Genomic DNA, 15245 nt, shown 5'->3' on the forward strand with positions numbered 1-15245 from the left:
AGAAGTCAGCTATGAGCAACCAGTAGACAGGCACCATGTCTTATTTGATTTTACTGAGAGTTTCTAGCCTAGAATATGGTACATAGTAGGTACTCACTGACCACTGCATGAAGGAAGACCAATCTTTGGCTGAAGTCTTCAGAGAAGGGCCTGCAAGCATTTTTATTTCAGGCAGGTAGTTCTATATGTGGAATTTTTATCTTATAATGAGTAAGTCTAGACTTCTGTTTTCAGAAAAGATGTAGTATCAGAGGCTGAATTTACCCTCCCAATTGAAATGACCAAAATTCCAGAGAGAATATAACTTTAAAAATGGTTTTCAAGACACTAGACATCAGGAATGAAGGATGGTGATCCTTAAACAGGGGCAGGACTATACTGAGCTGAGTGAAGCCCCTACAGAACAGGATTTAAAAAGACATTTACTCTCAGGAGCTAACCCTGCACTTATGCAACCCTGAGAATTAGTACCTTCCTAAGAGTCAGCTGCTTAGGGTACAAAAATCTAAGGAGGCTTTCACTTGCAAAATTGTGCATCTGACAGTGATTTCTGCCTTAATTTTTTTTTTATCATAGGGGCTTCACTCATCTTACTCTAGTTCAAGCTCTGTCCCTGAGACATAGGAAAGAAACAAAATGAGCCCCAAGTTTGCCCTGTCTTATTGTCTAAAGAGTTTTTAGGTCATGGCACGGGGAGGGGAAACACAGGCACAGCTTGGTAGACTACCTATGCTGAGGAAACCCAACTATATCCTGCCTACAAGAAATGTGCTTTACACATAAAGACACAAACTGTTAAAAGTAAAAGGCTGGAAAAAGATATAACACATTAACATTAGTTAAGAGAATATTGCATATTAACATCAGGCAAAATGGATTACAGAAGGAAGAATATTAATGGGAATTAAAAAGTCATTTCATATTGATAAAAGGTCAATCCATCAATATGCTATAATAATGCTAAACATTTATGTGTCTAATAGCAGAGCTTCAAAATACACAAAGCAAAAACTGATTGAACTGCAAGGAAAAATAGCAAAGTCACAATGATATCCAAAGATTTCAATAACTTCCTCTCTCAATAATTTATAAAACAAGTAGACAGAAATCTGTAAGGATACAGATGATTTGAACACTATCAACCATCTTGACTTAATTGACATTTATAGAATACTCCACCCAATGACAGCTAAATATACTTTTCAAATACACGTGGAATACTGACCAAGATAATCCATATTCTGGGTCATAAAATGAGTCCTAATAAATTTAAAAGGATTCAATTTGTACAAAGTATGTACTCTGACCACATGGAATTACATTAGAAACCAATAACAGAGAGACCTCTGGAAAATGTCCAAGTATTTGGAAAGAGAGCAACACACTTCTAAACAACCCATGGGCCAAAGAAAAAAAGGAAAGGAGAAATGAAAAAGTATATTGAACTAAATGAAAAAAAAAGTACAATATATCAAATTTTGTGGGATACTGCTAAAGCAGTACTAAGGAAAACATTTATAGCACTAATCATATATACATGGCAAGAAGAAAGGGCTCAAATCAGTGACCTCAGATTTTACCTTAAGAAACAAGAAAAATAAACACAAATTAAACTCGAAGTAAGGAGAAAAAAATAATAAGGATCAGAGAAGAAAAAATGAAATAGAAAACAGAAAAGCAATGGAGAAAATCAACAAAACTAAAAGCTGGCTCCTTGAGAAGATCAATAAAGAGAGAAGATACAAATTGCAATATCAGCAATATGAGGTGATATCTTACAGATACTATAGACAATAAACGGCTAGTAAGAGAATATTATGAATAACTTTATGCCAACAAATTTGACAATTTAGATTAGATGAACCGATTCCTTGAAAAACACTAAATACCAAAGCTTACTCAAGGAGAGATAGATTACATGAATAATTCTATATCTGCTAAAGAAATTGACCTGATAGTTGAACAAAAAATCTTCCCACAAGAAAACTTCAGGTCGGCATAGCTAAATTGATGAATTCTATCAAATATTTAAAGAATAAGTAATACCAATTCTACACTGACTCTTTCAGAAAATTGAAGAGTAGGAAATACTTCCTAACATATTATATGAGGCTAGCATTACCCTGAAACCAAAAGTGAATGAAGATATTACAAAAAAAGAATGCCAATATCCCTTATGAACACAGATGTAAACATTCTTTAGCAAATTGTAACAGATTGAGTTCAACGCCATATAAAAAGATGATAATCCTGACCAACCACGGTTTATCTGAGAAATGCAAGAATGGTTTAACATTTGAAAATCAATAATGTAATTCACCATATTAACAAATTTTAAAAGATAAACCTTTTGATCACCTCAATAGATACAGAAAAAGCATCTGACAAAATGGACTCCTGATAAAAACTGAGAACTAGGAATAGGAAGGAACTGGCCCAACATGAAAACGGGCATCTACAAAAACAACAGCTAACATCATACTTAAGGGTGAAAGACCAAATGTTTTGTCCCTGGGGTCAAGAAAAAGACAAGAATGTCTACTCTTACCACTTCTATTCAACACTGTGTTGGAGATTTTAGCTAGTTCAATGGAGCAAGAAAAAGAAATAAAATACATTCAGATTGGAAAGGAAGAAGTTAAATTGTCTTTATTCCCAGACAGCAGGAGTGCTTATATAAAAAAAACTGATGAAATTCACAAAAAGCTACTATAACTAATAAGTGAATTTGACAAGGTTGCAGGACACACACTCAGTATATGATAATCAATTGTATTTATCTATACTAGCAATAAAAAATTAAAATTGAAATAAAAATATCATTTGCAATGGTATAAAAATATGAGATGAATATATCTGACAAGGATGTGTAATACTTACACACTGAAAGTTATACAATATCAATGAGAATACAAAGAAGACATAAACAAGTGGAGAGATATGCCATGTTCATGGGATTGATAGACTCAATATTATTAAGATGTTATTTCTTCCTAAGTCCAATAGATTCATCTCAATTCCAGTCAAAATCCCACCAGGCTTATTTGTAGAAATTGATAACCTGATCTAAAATTCACAAAAAAATGAGAAAAACCTAGAATATCCAAAACAACTTTGAAAAAGAAGAACAAAATTGGAAGACAAACACTACCTGATTTCAAGACTTATTATAAAGCTATAGTAGGCAAGACAGTGATACTGGCATAAAGACACACAGACAGATAAATGGAACAGAATATAGAACAGAGAAGCCAAAAATAGACCCATGTATATAAATGATTTTTGGCAAAGATGCAAGGCAATTCAGAGGATAAAGCATAGTTTTTTCCAACAAATGATACTGAAACAATTGAATATCCATTTGCAAAAAGAGTTTTTTGTTTTGAGACAGAGTCTTGCTCAGGCTGGAGTGCAGTGGCGTGATCTCTGGCTTACTGCAAGCTCCACCTCTCAGGTTATGCCATTCTCCTGCCTCAGTCTCCCAAGTAGCTGGGACTACAGGTGCCTGCCACCACGCCCAGCTAATTTTTTATATTTTTAGTAGAGATGGGGTTTCACCATAGCCAGGATGGTCTTGATCTCCTGACTTCATGATCCGCCCACCTTGGCCTCCCAAAGTGCTGGGATTACAGGCATGAGCCACCGCACCCAGCCGCAAAAAGAATTTTAATTCACACCTTGTACCATATACAAAAAATAACCTACAATGTATCATAGACCTAAATGTACAACCTATAAACATAAAACTTCAAGAAGGAAACATCTTTCTGACCTTAGCTTAGGCAAAAGTTTCTTGGGTATAACAACAAAAGTGCAATCCATTTGAAAAAAATATGACAAATTGGTCTTCATCAAAATTTGAAACATCTGCTCTTTGAAAGATACAATTTAAGTGAATGAAAAGCAAACCACAGACTGAGAAAAAGTTTTACAAAACACATATCTAATACAGGGTGTTTATCTAGAATGCATAAAGAACTTTCAAAACTCATTAATAAGAAAACAAACAACCACTTTTCAAAATGGGCAAAACATTTGAACAGGCACTTCACGAAACAAGATATAGGGATATCAAACAACTACATAAAAAGATGTTCACCCTCATTAGTTATAAGAGACATGCAACTGAAAACCACAATGAAATACCACTACACACCTATTGGAATGGCTAACATTACGAAGATTGACCGTACCAACTCTTGGCAAAGATGTGGAGCAGCTGGAACTCTCATATATTGCGAGTAAAAATGTAAAGTAGTACCATTCCTTTGGAAAACATTTGACAGTTTCTTAGAAAGTCAAACAAATGTTTAATCCAGCCATCCCAGTCCTAAATATTTACTCAAGAGAAGAAAAGCATGTGTACATACAAAGACTTGTACATGACTGTTCATCGCACTTTTATTTGTAATAGCCAAAAACAATGACCCAATGTTCGTTGACGGGTAAATAGATAAACAAATTATGGTATGCCATTCTTAATTAAAGGGAATGAACTGTTGATCCTAAGCAATTAAATGAACAAATCTCAAAATAATCACGTGAGTGACAGAAGCCAGACCAAAAAGGCACATACTATATGATTTCATTTATATAAAACTCTAAAAAATGAAAATATCTGTTAGAAGAAATGAGAATAGGAAGGAGTGAGAAGGAGGGATTACCAAGGGGCAAGAGGAAATTTTGGGGGGTGTGGATATGTCTGCTACCTTAAGTTCATGAATATGATATATGATTCCATGATAGTTTCCTGGACTTATTTATTCATACACACACACATATACAAATATATATTAAAACTGATCAAATGGTACACTTTATATATAATGCAGTCTATTATATGTCAATAGCTCAACACATCTATTAAAAAATAGAAAAGAGGCCGGGCGCGGTGGCTCACACTTGTAATCCCAACACTTTGGGAGGCCAAGGCGGGCGGATCACGAGGTCAGGAGATCGAGACCACGGTGAAACCCCGTCTCTACTAAAAATACAAAAAAAATTAGCCGGGCGTGGTGGCGGGCACCTGTAGTCCCAGCTACTCGGAGAGGCTGAGGCAAGAGAACGGCGTGAACCCAGGAGGCGGAGCCTGCAGTGAGCCCAGATCGCGCCACTGCACTCCAGCCTGGGCGACAGAGCGAGACTCCGTCTCAAAAAAAAAAAAAAAAAAAGAAAAGAAAAGAAAAGAAGAATGGGTCTGGGTCAGAACGTTCTTCTGTCTCCCAGGCCTTGCAAATCTAGTCCAGTCCATTGTATTTATCCCAGGAGCCTGATTCCACCTTTTACATTCAACTCTGGCAAGCAGGAAATGGCTGAAAATTAAGCAATTTCCCTGTGAAAACTTTCAGTCTGTTTGTGGAGGGAGCTAAATAAACCCTACAAATAAAGAAGCAGGCAGAGCCCCTTGTGAAGACCACTGATCTAACATGACTTCAGCCTCTTCTCTCTTACCCTGTGTCCCCTGGCTAGACCTGCAGTCTTTGCTGAGCATCTGTGGCTTTCTCAAGACCAGTGGAAAACAAAACAGCAGAAGTGCTTCTACTTTCATTTCCAAATAAAGTGGAAGCCCTGCATGAGGTTGGCTGTCTCCCATTTGGATGAAGCCCAAGGATGCCTTAATCTCAGGGCTAGACATAGCTTTTGGTCTCAGAGATTTTCCATTAGACCAACAGACAGTAAGTACATCCATAAAGGAGGAAATGGTAGAGTATATTCTAAAGGCAAAGGGAAAAGACCACCACAAGGAGAAAACAGAAAATACTTTTTATCTGCCTGACTTTGTGAGAGTTTCCAGGCCACTCTCCTCCCTCCAGAATGGTTCCATAAAAGCCGTTATAAACAGATGGGAATTATCCAGTCCTTAAATATATCCAGGAAGATTTCCCAGATATCCAAGGTAATTCCAGCAGCCTAGTAACTGCTGCAATCAGAAAGTTTGTAGATCAAACCTAAATCCCTCCTAAGGGTTCTAAGCTAATTTTCCCCTTAATCTAGAGAACAGCTGGTATCTCCTTCCACATCACACCAGTGGCAAACCTGAAAGCGGCCGCTAAGTCATCCAGATTTCCCTTGAATGTCTCCTGCAGCACAGAGTTAGGAAACTGAAAGGCCAAAAAGCATCTCCAGGATCCACTGACATCTCTTTAATCGCCCAGGCTTCAGTGGGAGGAATCCTCCGTATGCAGCAGTACCTGGAAGCCCCAGTGATTAACTCGGGGCTGGTGAAGTCTGATAAAGGTAAAGAGATGGGTGGGTCTCTTCAAACTGCAGAGGGGCAGGAGGACTTGGGATTAGTATCTGACGTGAGTGCAGTCTTGTGGAACAGACCCCTTAAACTGTGGGGTCTGCACTAACTCTGGATAATGTCAGAATCGAATTGACTTATAGGATACATATTTGGTGTCAGAAAAAAAGACACTACAATATATAACAATCAATTTTCTAGGTTGGTGTAGGCGGCAGCCCTCATTTGTAGCATCTGCCTATTTCCGTGGTGTCAATATTCCCACTGTGACCAATTTCAACCAACAATCTATTGGCTGTCATCAAGAAAGCAATTGAGTGGCTGATGTTTCTGGAAAAGGGAATCAGCATCTCTAGTACTGTTTGCACAGGTGATAGTAGCTGATATCTCTTTAGAATATATCCCCTCAACCCTAAACTTACAGGGCAGAACCCATTATTAAATGTCTTAGTGCTTGGGGGGAAATGTGGGGTTTCACAGGGGGATCACCAGTTCTTCATGCCTGTGCCTCCTCTATACACCCCGTGACCTGGGCAGGCTCTTGAGTGGGGGCAGGGACCCTGACGGTGAGGAACAGAGATGCAGAGCTGCGTCTCACAGGGCTCCTCTCACCACCTCCTGTGCCGGAGGAAAGCACTTAGCACAGGAGCCAAACCCAGCCGGAAGTGAGAATTGTCCCTGTTCCATATGAGAGTGTTATTTATTTCTTTGACACATAGTGAAGTAGGGGGCTTTGGACAAATACCACCCCTTCTCTGATAGGCCTCCTGCTGTGGTGGATAAGAACATGAATTCCAAGGCCAGAGTGCCTGAGTTAGCTGTATGACTCTGGCAAGTTTCTTAAGCTCTCTGAACTTCATTTTCCTCATCTGTAAAATGAAGGGCCAAGGTAGCTACTTACATGTGTCAGCTATTACTTATTTATTTAGAGACAGAGTCTCACTCTGTTGCCCGGGATGAAGTGCAGTGGCATGATCTCAGCTCACGGCAACCTCCGGCCCCTGGATTCAAGCAATTCTCCTGCCTCAGTTTCCCAAGTAGCTGTGATTACAGGTGTGTGCCACCACGCCCAGCTAATTTTTTTATTATTTTTAGTAGAGTCGGGGTTTCACCACATTGGCCAGGCTGGTCTTGAACTCCTGACCTCAAGTGGTCCACCTGCCTCATCCTCCCAAAGTGCTGGGATTACAGGCATGAGCCAACACACCCAGCCTGTCAGCTATTATTATTATATTGAAATCAAATTGGCTTCCTCCACCCCAGATTATATTATAATAAAACGAACTAATAAAAAAGCAAAAAACAAAACAAAACAAAATTACATGAAGAGAAACAACCAAGAGGTCCAAAAATCTACCCTTGACTCCCCCAGCTGGACAGGATTTCGTGGTGTGGTTTTCCCTACCCCAGGCCACCAAGAAGGTGAATATGCCCCACCAGCCATATAAAGGGGCAGGTGGATGGAGGTGCATTTGACTGCCTTTGAAATGGGCAGTCTTTCCACTCTGCAGCCTGCTGTAGCTTCTGCCATGCTCCATCCTGCATCCCTTCTCCTCAAATTAGGTCCAATTTTCTTGTTCTAGCCTCAAGGGAGACAGGGAACAGCTGTCTCCTACCTCTGTAAAATAACTCTTTCAGGTCTGGACAACTATTATTAAACAGCCCCCTTCGCACTTCTCTTGCTCTATTATAAGATACATTAAAAGCCTTGATAATGATTTGAGGTCTCTGTGAGATGGTTGCTGTTCACCCTAATTTCTTCAATAATTAGTGACTTTGAAGATAAAAGGCATTTTATAAGAACTAAGCCCTATTATGATTAGCTTTCCAATATTTCCTTGCTAAAGCCAGTGAGAACATCAAAGCCAAACATAGCCACAGCATGATATCTGGTGGTTAATTAGATGTATTTCAAGGTGTCTGGTATATATTAAAGAAACTGCTGCAAAATTTATCAACATTAAAAAAGTGTCTGCTTTCTTCCCATGAACAAGCTTTTTTCAAAGGCTGTCAGTGCTGATGCCTGCAAGACAAGTGCCTGAAGAGGACAAATTGCTCATGTATCCCCTGGGCCTGGAAAAGGGAGATGTAATAATAACACCTGGCTTGGTATAACATCCTTTCTTATCATTGTCTATACAATTCTATATATACCAGATCTCCTTTTGTTTTGTTTTTGCAATTATGCTGTAATATAAGCAAGTAAAGTAACACTATCCCCTCTTTATAGATAAGGAAGTTGCATATGATGATGAACTTTAGAAGCAGATCAGTGTGGTGTACCTGGACAAAGTCAGGGCTGCAGATCTGTTATCAAGGTGGTGTTATCGATGCTCCATTCAGATACCCTTGAATACTTTTTGTGGACCCTCCCTCAGCATCTGTGTGCTTTTGCACTCTAACTCTCTGAACCCGTAACTCTTAGAAGGTGGATGCTTGAGCTATTGACCCACTTTGTCCACATGGACAGAGCCAGAAGTGCCTGGAAGTTTCCCCCACACCTCTAAAGAGCCCTTATCCAACGACTGACGGGCGTGGAATTATGAAAGCCCAGTACTCCTGCCTCCAGTGGGAACAAACTGTAGTTGTGATTTACACTTTAGAACACTTTTGTGGGGACAGAGGCTGGAACTTTGCTGAGATCTCACTATGTGTGGCTTCCTACTCTCTCCCATCCTGCTTCCCCATCCCTTACCAGGTTCTCCTGGAAGCATTTTCTTTTCTTTTTTTTTTTTTTTTTTTGAGACGGAGTCTCGCTCTGTCGCCCAGGCTGGAGTGCAGTGGCCCAATCTCGGCTCACTGCAAGCTCCGCCTCCCGGGTTCACGCCATTCTCCTGCCTCAGCCTCCCAAGTAGCTGGGACTACAGGCGCCCACCACCACGCCCGGCTAATTTTTTGTATTTTTTAGTAGAGACGGGGTTTCACCGTGTTAGCCAGACGGTCTCTATCTCCTGACCTTGTGATCCGCCTGCCTCGGCCTCCCAAAGTGCTGGGATTACAGGCATGAGCCATCAGGCCTGGCCAGCATTTTCTTAATAAATCACCTGAATATGAATCTTCCTCCCAGGGTTGGCTTCTGGGAGCCCAATCTAAGATAATTCTCTTGACCCAAAATTAATGACAACATTTTGTATATTTTCTATGCGATACATTCTCCCAGTTCCAAACCTTCCTTTTCAAGTCTCCAGACCTAAATATCTATGTTTTCTGTGTCTGTTCCTGTGCCCTTAACTCTTAGCACTCTATTCTCAAAGCCTCTCTTTCTCTTGGATTATGATGTTCCAACTCTTTCTGGAAAAATGGTTGCAATTTCTCCAGCTATGTGGAAGGCACTGAACCAGACAGCTGCTATGGGAGACACAGAGATGTATTTACAACTATTGTCTTTCACAATGCACTGACAATCTAGCAGGGGACAACATACAAACAGCAGAGGTAGAGGAGGTGAGAAGAGCCACGTGTGTGTGTGCAATAAAAACTGTAGGCACAAACAACTCTCAGAGTGGTCCCCAAAAATAAAACTACTCTCCAGTAATTCTCTACTCCATACAATTCTGACTCATTTTACTTAATTTTTGAAGCAGAAACTTCTCTCAAATGTTTAAGAAAATGAAAATCAGCTATGGTAGAGATAATCCAAACGAGTGGATAATCCAATAAAGAGGAGGTTTTATTTAAATCTGCTTTGCATTATTCTTTATAGTAGCACCACAGGAAGCTGTTTCAGAAAAGTTAAGTAATTTATTGCAGGAAAACAGCTAATTCATGAATTCAATCTTAAGTCTGCCTGACTCTTTACAACCTCAGTTTCTGGCCGGGTGCAGTGGCTCACGCCTGTAATCCCAGCACTTTGGGAGGCCAAGGCGGGTGGATCACAAGGTCAAGAGATCGAGACCATCCTGGCCAACATGGTGAAACCCCATCTCTACTAAAAATACAGAAATTAGCTGGGCATGGTGAGCGTGCCTGTAATCCCAGCTACTCGGGAGGCTGAGGCAGGAGAATCACTTGAACCCGGGAGGCGGAGGTTGCAGTGAGCCAAGATCGTGCCACTACACTCCAGCCTGGCAACAGAGCAAGGCTCCACCTCAAAAAAAAAAAAAAGAAAGATGGGAAGTTTACTAGGCCTCTTTTATCAGGGCACTAATCCCATCAGAGTCCTCAAAGGCCCCATTTCCTACTATCATCCACTTGGGAGGTTAAGTTTCAACATAATGAGTTTTAAAGTGACACAGTTATTCAGTCCGTAGCATTCCAACGCTGAATTCCCCAACTCATGTCCTTCTCACATGCAAAATACATTCGTTCCATTCCAACAGCCTCAAAAGTCTCAACTCGTTCTAGCATAAACTCAAAGGCAGAAAGTCCAAAATCTCATGTAGATATTATGTAAATCAGATATGGTTGAGACTCAGTATTATTCATTCTAAGACAAATTCCTCACCAGCTGTGAGCCTGTGAAATCAAACAAGTTGTGTGCTTCCAAAAACAATGATGGGACAGGGGCACAACAGATGTTCCATCTCTAAAGGAATAGGCTGAGAATGTTCCAAATCTTTAAGTTCTCTGCTTTTGACTTGCAATTTCATCTTAAGTCATAGTCCCCCTCTCAAATTTTACTATAAGCAGTCGAGAGAAACTAGGCCACTCCTTCAAACTTTCCTTAGATATTTCCTCAGTCAAATATCCAATTTCATCACTTGCAGTTTCTACCTTCTACGAAACACTGATGTGAGCACAACTTGGCCAAGTTCTTTGCCACTTTATAACAAGACTGGCCTTTCCTCTAGTGTCTAAAAACATGTTCTTCATTTTCATCTGAGACCTCATCAGAACGGCTTTTATCATCCATATTCCTACCAATGTTCTGTTCAGGATGACTTACGTCTTCTTTAAGATTGAGGCCTTCTCTACAGCTCTTCTCTTCTCCTTCTGAGCCCTCACCAGAACCACCTTTAAAAGTCAGGTCATGGCAATGTAGGCTTTTTCTAGCATGTACCTCAAAATTCTTTCAGCCTCTACCTATTACCCATTCCACAGCCACATCCACATTTTTAGGTATTTATTACAGCGGCACCCTACTCTTGGTAACAAATTCAGTATTAGTTAGAGTTTAACATACAAGATGCTCTACTGAGGTGGAGTAAAAGGCCATCCAAAGGGCTTAATTTTGACATTTTCTCCAAACCACAGTCTTTCTTGTATGAATCACTGTGAGTTTGGATAGCATATTATTATCATGGATTTTAGTGGCTGGTAGAAAAATGAGAGGAAAACAAAGACAACAATGAATCTAGCCTGCAGAGATAACCCCACTTGGTATCTTAGCCAACAGTTCCCAATTATTTCCCCATCAAACCTCTAGTCTTCATTCCCTCTCCCTTCCCTCTTCTTGTCCTCTCAACCCCATCTGTCAAGAGGCTAGCAGAAGCATAGTATCATAGAAAGGTTTAGGCATCAAAAATAAAGTTCAAGAGTGAACTTTTCCACCCTGTGACCTTGGGAAGTTGGCCATTTTTTTTTTTTTTAAAGTGGGGATAACAGTTTCATCCCTGCCTATCTGTATTAGGTCATTCTTGCATTGCTATAAAGAAATACCTGAGACTGGATAATTTAAGAAGAAAAGAAGTTTAAGTGGTTTATGGTTCTGCAAGCTATGCAAGCATGGTGCCAACATCTGCTTGGTTACTGGGGAGGTCCCAGGGAGCTCTTACTCATGGCAGAAGGTGAAGCAGGAGCAAAGCAGGAGCAACAGAGACAGAGACAGCTGGGGGTGAGGTACCACACACTTTTAAATGACCAGATATCATGAGAATTCACTCACTACGGTAAGTACAGCACCAAGCCATGAGGGATAGTGCTAAGCCATTCATGAGGATTCACCCCCATAATCCAATTACCTCCCACCAGGCCCACCTCCAAAACTAGGGATTACAATTCAACGTGAGATTTGGGCAGTGACAAATATCCAAACTATTACCATATCACTATCCCACGGGAAGTGGCTGAAATGAGACAGCAGATGTGAAAGTGAACTGTGATGCTGTACACCAACGCAAACACACCCTCCTCATTGCCAAGGGAGGCTGGACAGCAGGGAAATCAGGATTGGACAGGCTCCACAGTGGAACTGGCTCTGTGAGTGACCAGTGGCTGAGGAACGGCTCTTTGCAGAGAGAGGATAGCAGACCCTCTCTGGAGGCTTCCAGACCCTTGTGCCCACATGAAAAAGAGCTGGGCAAGGTGACAAACCCCCTTTCCCCAAGGCCTCCCTTAAATGAACTTAAGTGATACCCCAACAAGGTGAAATAGACCCTCTGTCATCTAGTATTTTTAAAACTGTCCTCAAGAAGGCTGATGAACTGTTTCTGAAATCTAAAGGCCTACTGCTGATCCTCGTGAATATTAAAAAACAGCTACAATAGTGCTAACAAGGCAGGGCCTAAAGATGGGGTCTGGGGTAGGGGCAGATCTAGTACTCTGCAACCTGTTGCCTTTTGTTCGCTCACTCACCTTGCAGCTCCCGGCTTCTCGGAGGACCTGCAACTCTTCACACCTGGAGGGTACTTTGGCCACTGGTGACTTGAATTCCACCTAGGAAACACACGAGATGAATCACACCTTGTTGTCCACTGAGGGTCACAACAGAAGTGGCTTTATAGCAATTTTGGAAAAACTTGGGAGGAAACATTGTTCCTGCCACATTGCAGTGTTCTGGAAGAAAACAGGCCTAATTCATCCTCTTCCAGGTTTTGGAGAAGAGGAGGGAAGATGAAGGAATGGCAATGATAAGTCTGCTTAGTGACCCTGAATCCAGAGATTACGTCCAGCCTGATGGGAGCAGGCCCTTGTGCATGAGAAGGGGGTAGCCTCAGGGTTAATTGGACACTGCCCCCACGCCCCCAACAGAGCTCCAGCTCTCAGCAAGTGCTCTTGAAATTCTTTCCATCCAATCCACAGATGCCGTCTACACCATAGGAGCTCACCTTTGAAGATAGCGATGTAAGCATTGTGGCAAGAATCACTGCCTTCCCTAAGAAAGAAATGCAGTAGGATGTACAAGAAAGCCTAGGGGCTACATAAGGAGGAAAAGCTGAAAAATGATGGAGGAGGGACAGGCTTTGGGACAGGGAGAGGATGGGCTTCCTTGCACAGGACAGTTTGGGAGCGTTACGACTGAACCTGGAGAGCAATTTTACAGAATGCTTTGGCCACATGCTAAGTAGCATGGTCTGAGAGCATGCTTGAAATGACTGAAGGGAGCAGTAGTGATTACAAAAAGGGGATTGGGATTATCTACTGTAGAATGCCAAAGCTCAAACCACAGCTAGACCTGAAGTCCAGATGTGTATCACCAAGGAATCTGGCCTCTGTGCCTCTCATATGCACAATTCGTGGGAGGCAAATATTCATCAGGTGTTTCCTGTTCTATACGAGGTAACACAGGCTCATGCTCATTCATTTGTTCAATGAATATTCACTCTGTGCAGGCACTTTTTTTAGGTGCCAAAGGAAGCAACAGGCAAATCCAGCAAGGTATTGTCCTTGCAGAGCTTATATTCCAGTGGGGAGAGACAAATCAAAATACACAGCCCAAACGAGCACTTCCAGATAACGAAAAGTGCTGGAGCAAGATAACCCCCTCTCTAAGCCACCTGTGGGCACCCTGTCCCCTGCTCCGCTGGCATTGCTACCAGGATGCTGGAAGCAAACAAATGGGGAGACTTCACTCTCTGGTGTTTTCCCAGGCAGCAGCCCTCAGCAAAGCCAGCGCAGTGGGAAAACAGGAGAGCAAAGCTGCCCTGTCTTGTCCCCACTGCTGACACCTGGGAAACTCACTTAGAAAAAAATTGTTTGGACTATAAATAAGATATGAACAGTGTTATTTCTAGATGATAACCTTAAAAGATGATTTTTATTTTCTTCTGAATTTTCTGATATTTTTATTACTACAATGCATTATTTTGCAATAAGGAGAGAAAAATATTTTTTAATGAGAAGATTGGCCTAGCTACATTAAATAAATAAGAAATACATTTGGACAAATAGGCAGGGGCCACATCTTAGGGTGATGAACAACATCTTACCATATCACTTTATGGTTTACAAAGCAATTTCACAAAAACATCTCCTTCAACCCTTATAAGACTTTCTCGAGGTTACATAGAAAATGCAGTAGAATGCCTGACCCTCAGGTCCCTGACTTCTAGGCCAATGTATTTTCCATTATTCCACTGCCCATCTGTAGCAGACCGTACTTCTCTTTACATCTGAGGGATTCAGAAAGCCACTGAGCCCCAGATCTGAACTCTCTTGTCCCAACCCTTGCCTTCTCCTACAGTGACCATGCTAATTAATTCATGCATTTATTGATCTAGTCTTTACAGACCCCCTACCAGGTTGCAGGCACTGGGTGCATGGGATATGGTGAAGAAGCAAATAGGTCTCCCAGTGGGTTGGGGGAAAGGCTTCAACAAATGAGTGAATATATGATATAAATCATGGTAACTGCAGCAAAAGGAAAGTAAAGAGTATTATGTGAGTGGCTAGTATGAGAGGGAGCTAATTTGGATGGTGGCACTAGCCCTTCACTCAATTTCCCAGCAACATCCTGTCACTGAGTACAACCAAGGTAAGTAAGACAGCTATTCTAAGATGGAGGGTGAGATTACAAGAGACCAACCTGAGTCTCAAAGGGTGTATGTTTTGGATGCCTAGACAGCTTGCAAAGCCACATAAAAAGTTAATTAAGAACATCACACGTACTTATAATAATGAAACAGCTCCCTTAAACCCAGTCTGAAACAAGGTACAGTTTACCAACCAGATAGGTCATCAGAGATGTCCCAAGTCCACATATGATTGTCACTGGGAGAGGTCACAGAAGGCCAGGAATGTGAAAGTGAAGGTTAAACCAGACAACAATATGTAGCTAACAATAAAAGGCAACTTCAAAAGTTCATAAAAATGGAATTAAAAGATGAAAATTACAAATATAAAC

At 41.1% G+C, this 15245-nt stretch overlaps 1 protein-coding gene across 1 annotated transcript in view; it reads right to left on the reverse strand.

Annotated features, from left to right (window-relative positions):
* Positions 1-15245, reverse strand: part of CRACR2A (calcium release activated channel regulator 2A) — a 137068-nt gene that overhangs the window by 84402 nt on the left and 37421 nt on the right. Inside the window, exon 3 of the mRNA XM_032158998.2 lies at positions 12758-12838. The gene's annotated coding sequence lies outside the window, so the exon portion shown is untranslated. The remainder of the gene's footprint in view (positions 1-12757; positions 12839-15245) is intronic.

Source organism: Hylobates moloch, unplaced genomic scaffold (genome assembly GCF_009828535.3).
Source record: "Hylobates moloch isolate HMO894 unplaced genomic scaffold, HMol_V3 SCAFFOLD_8, whole genome shotgun sequence".
In the NCBI taxonomy this organism is placed as follows: Eukaryota; Metazoa; Chordata; class Mammalia; order Primates; family Hylobatidae; genus Hylobates; species Hylobates moloch.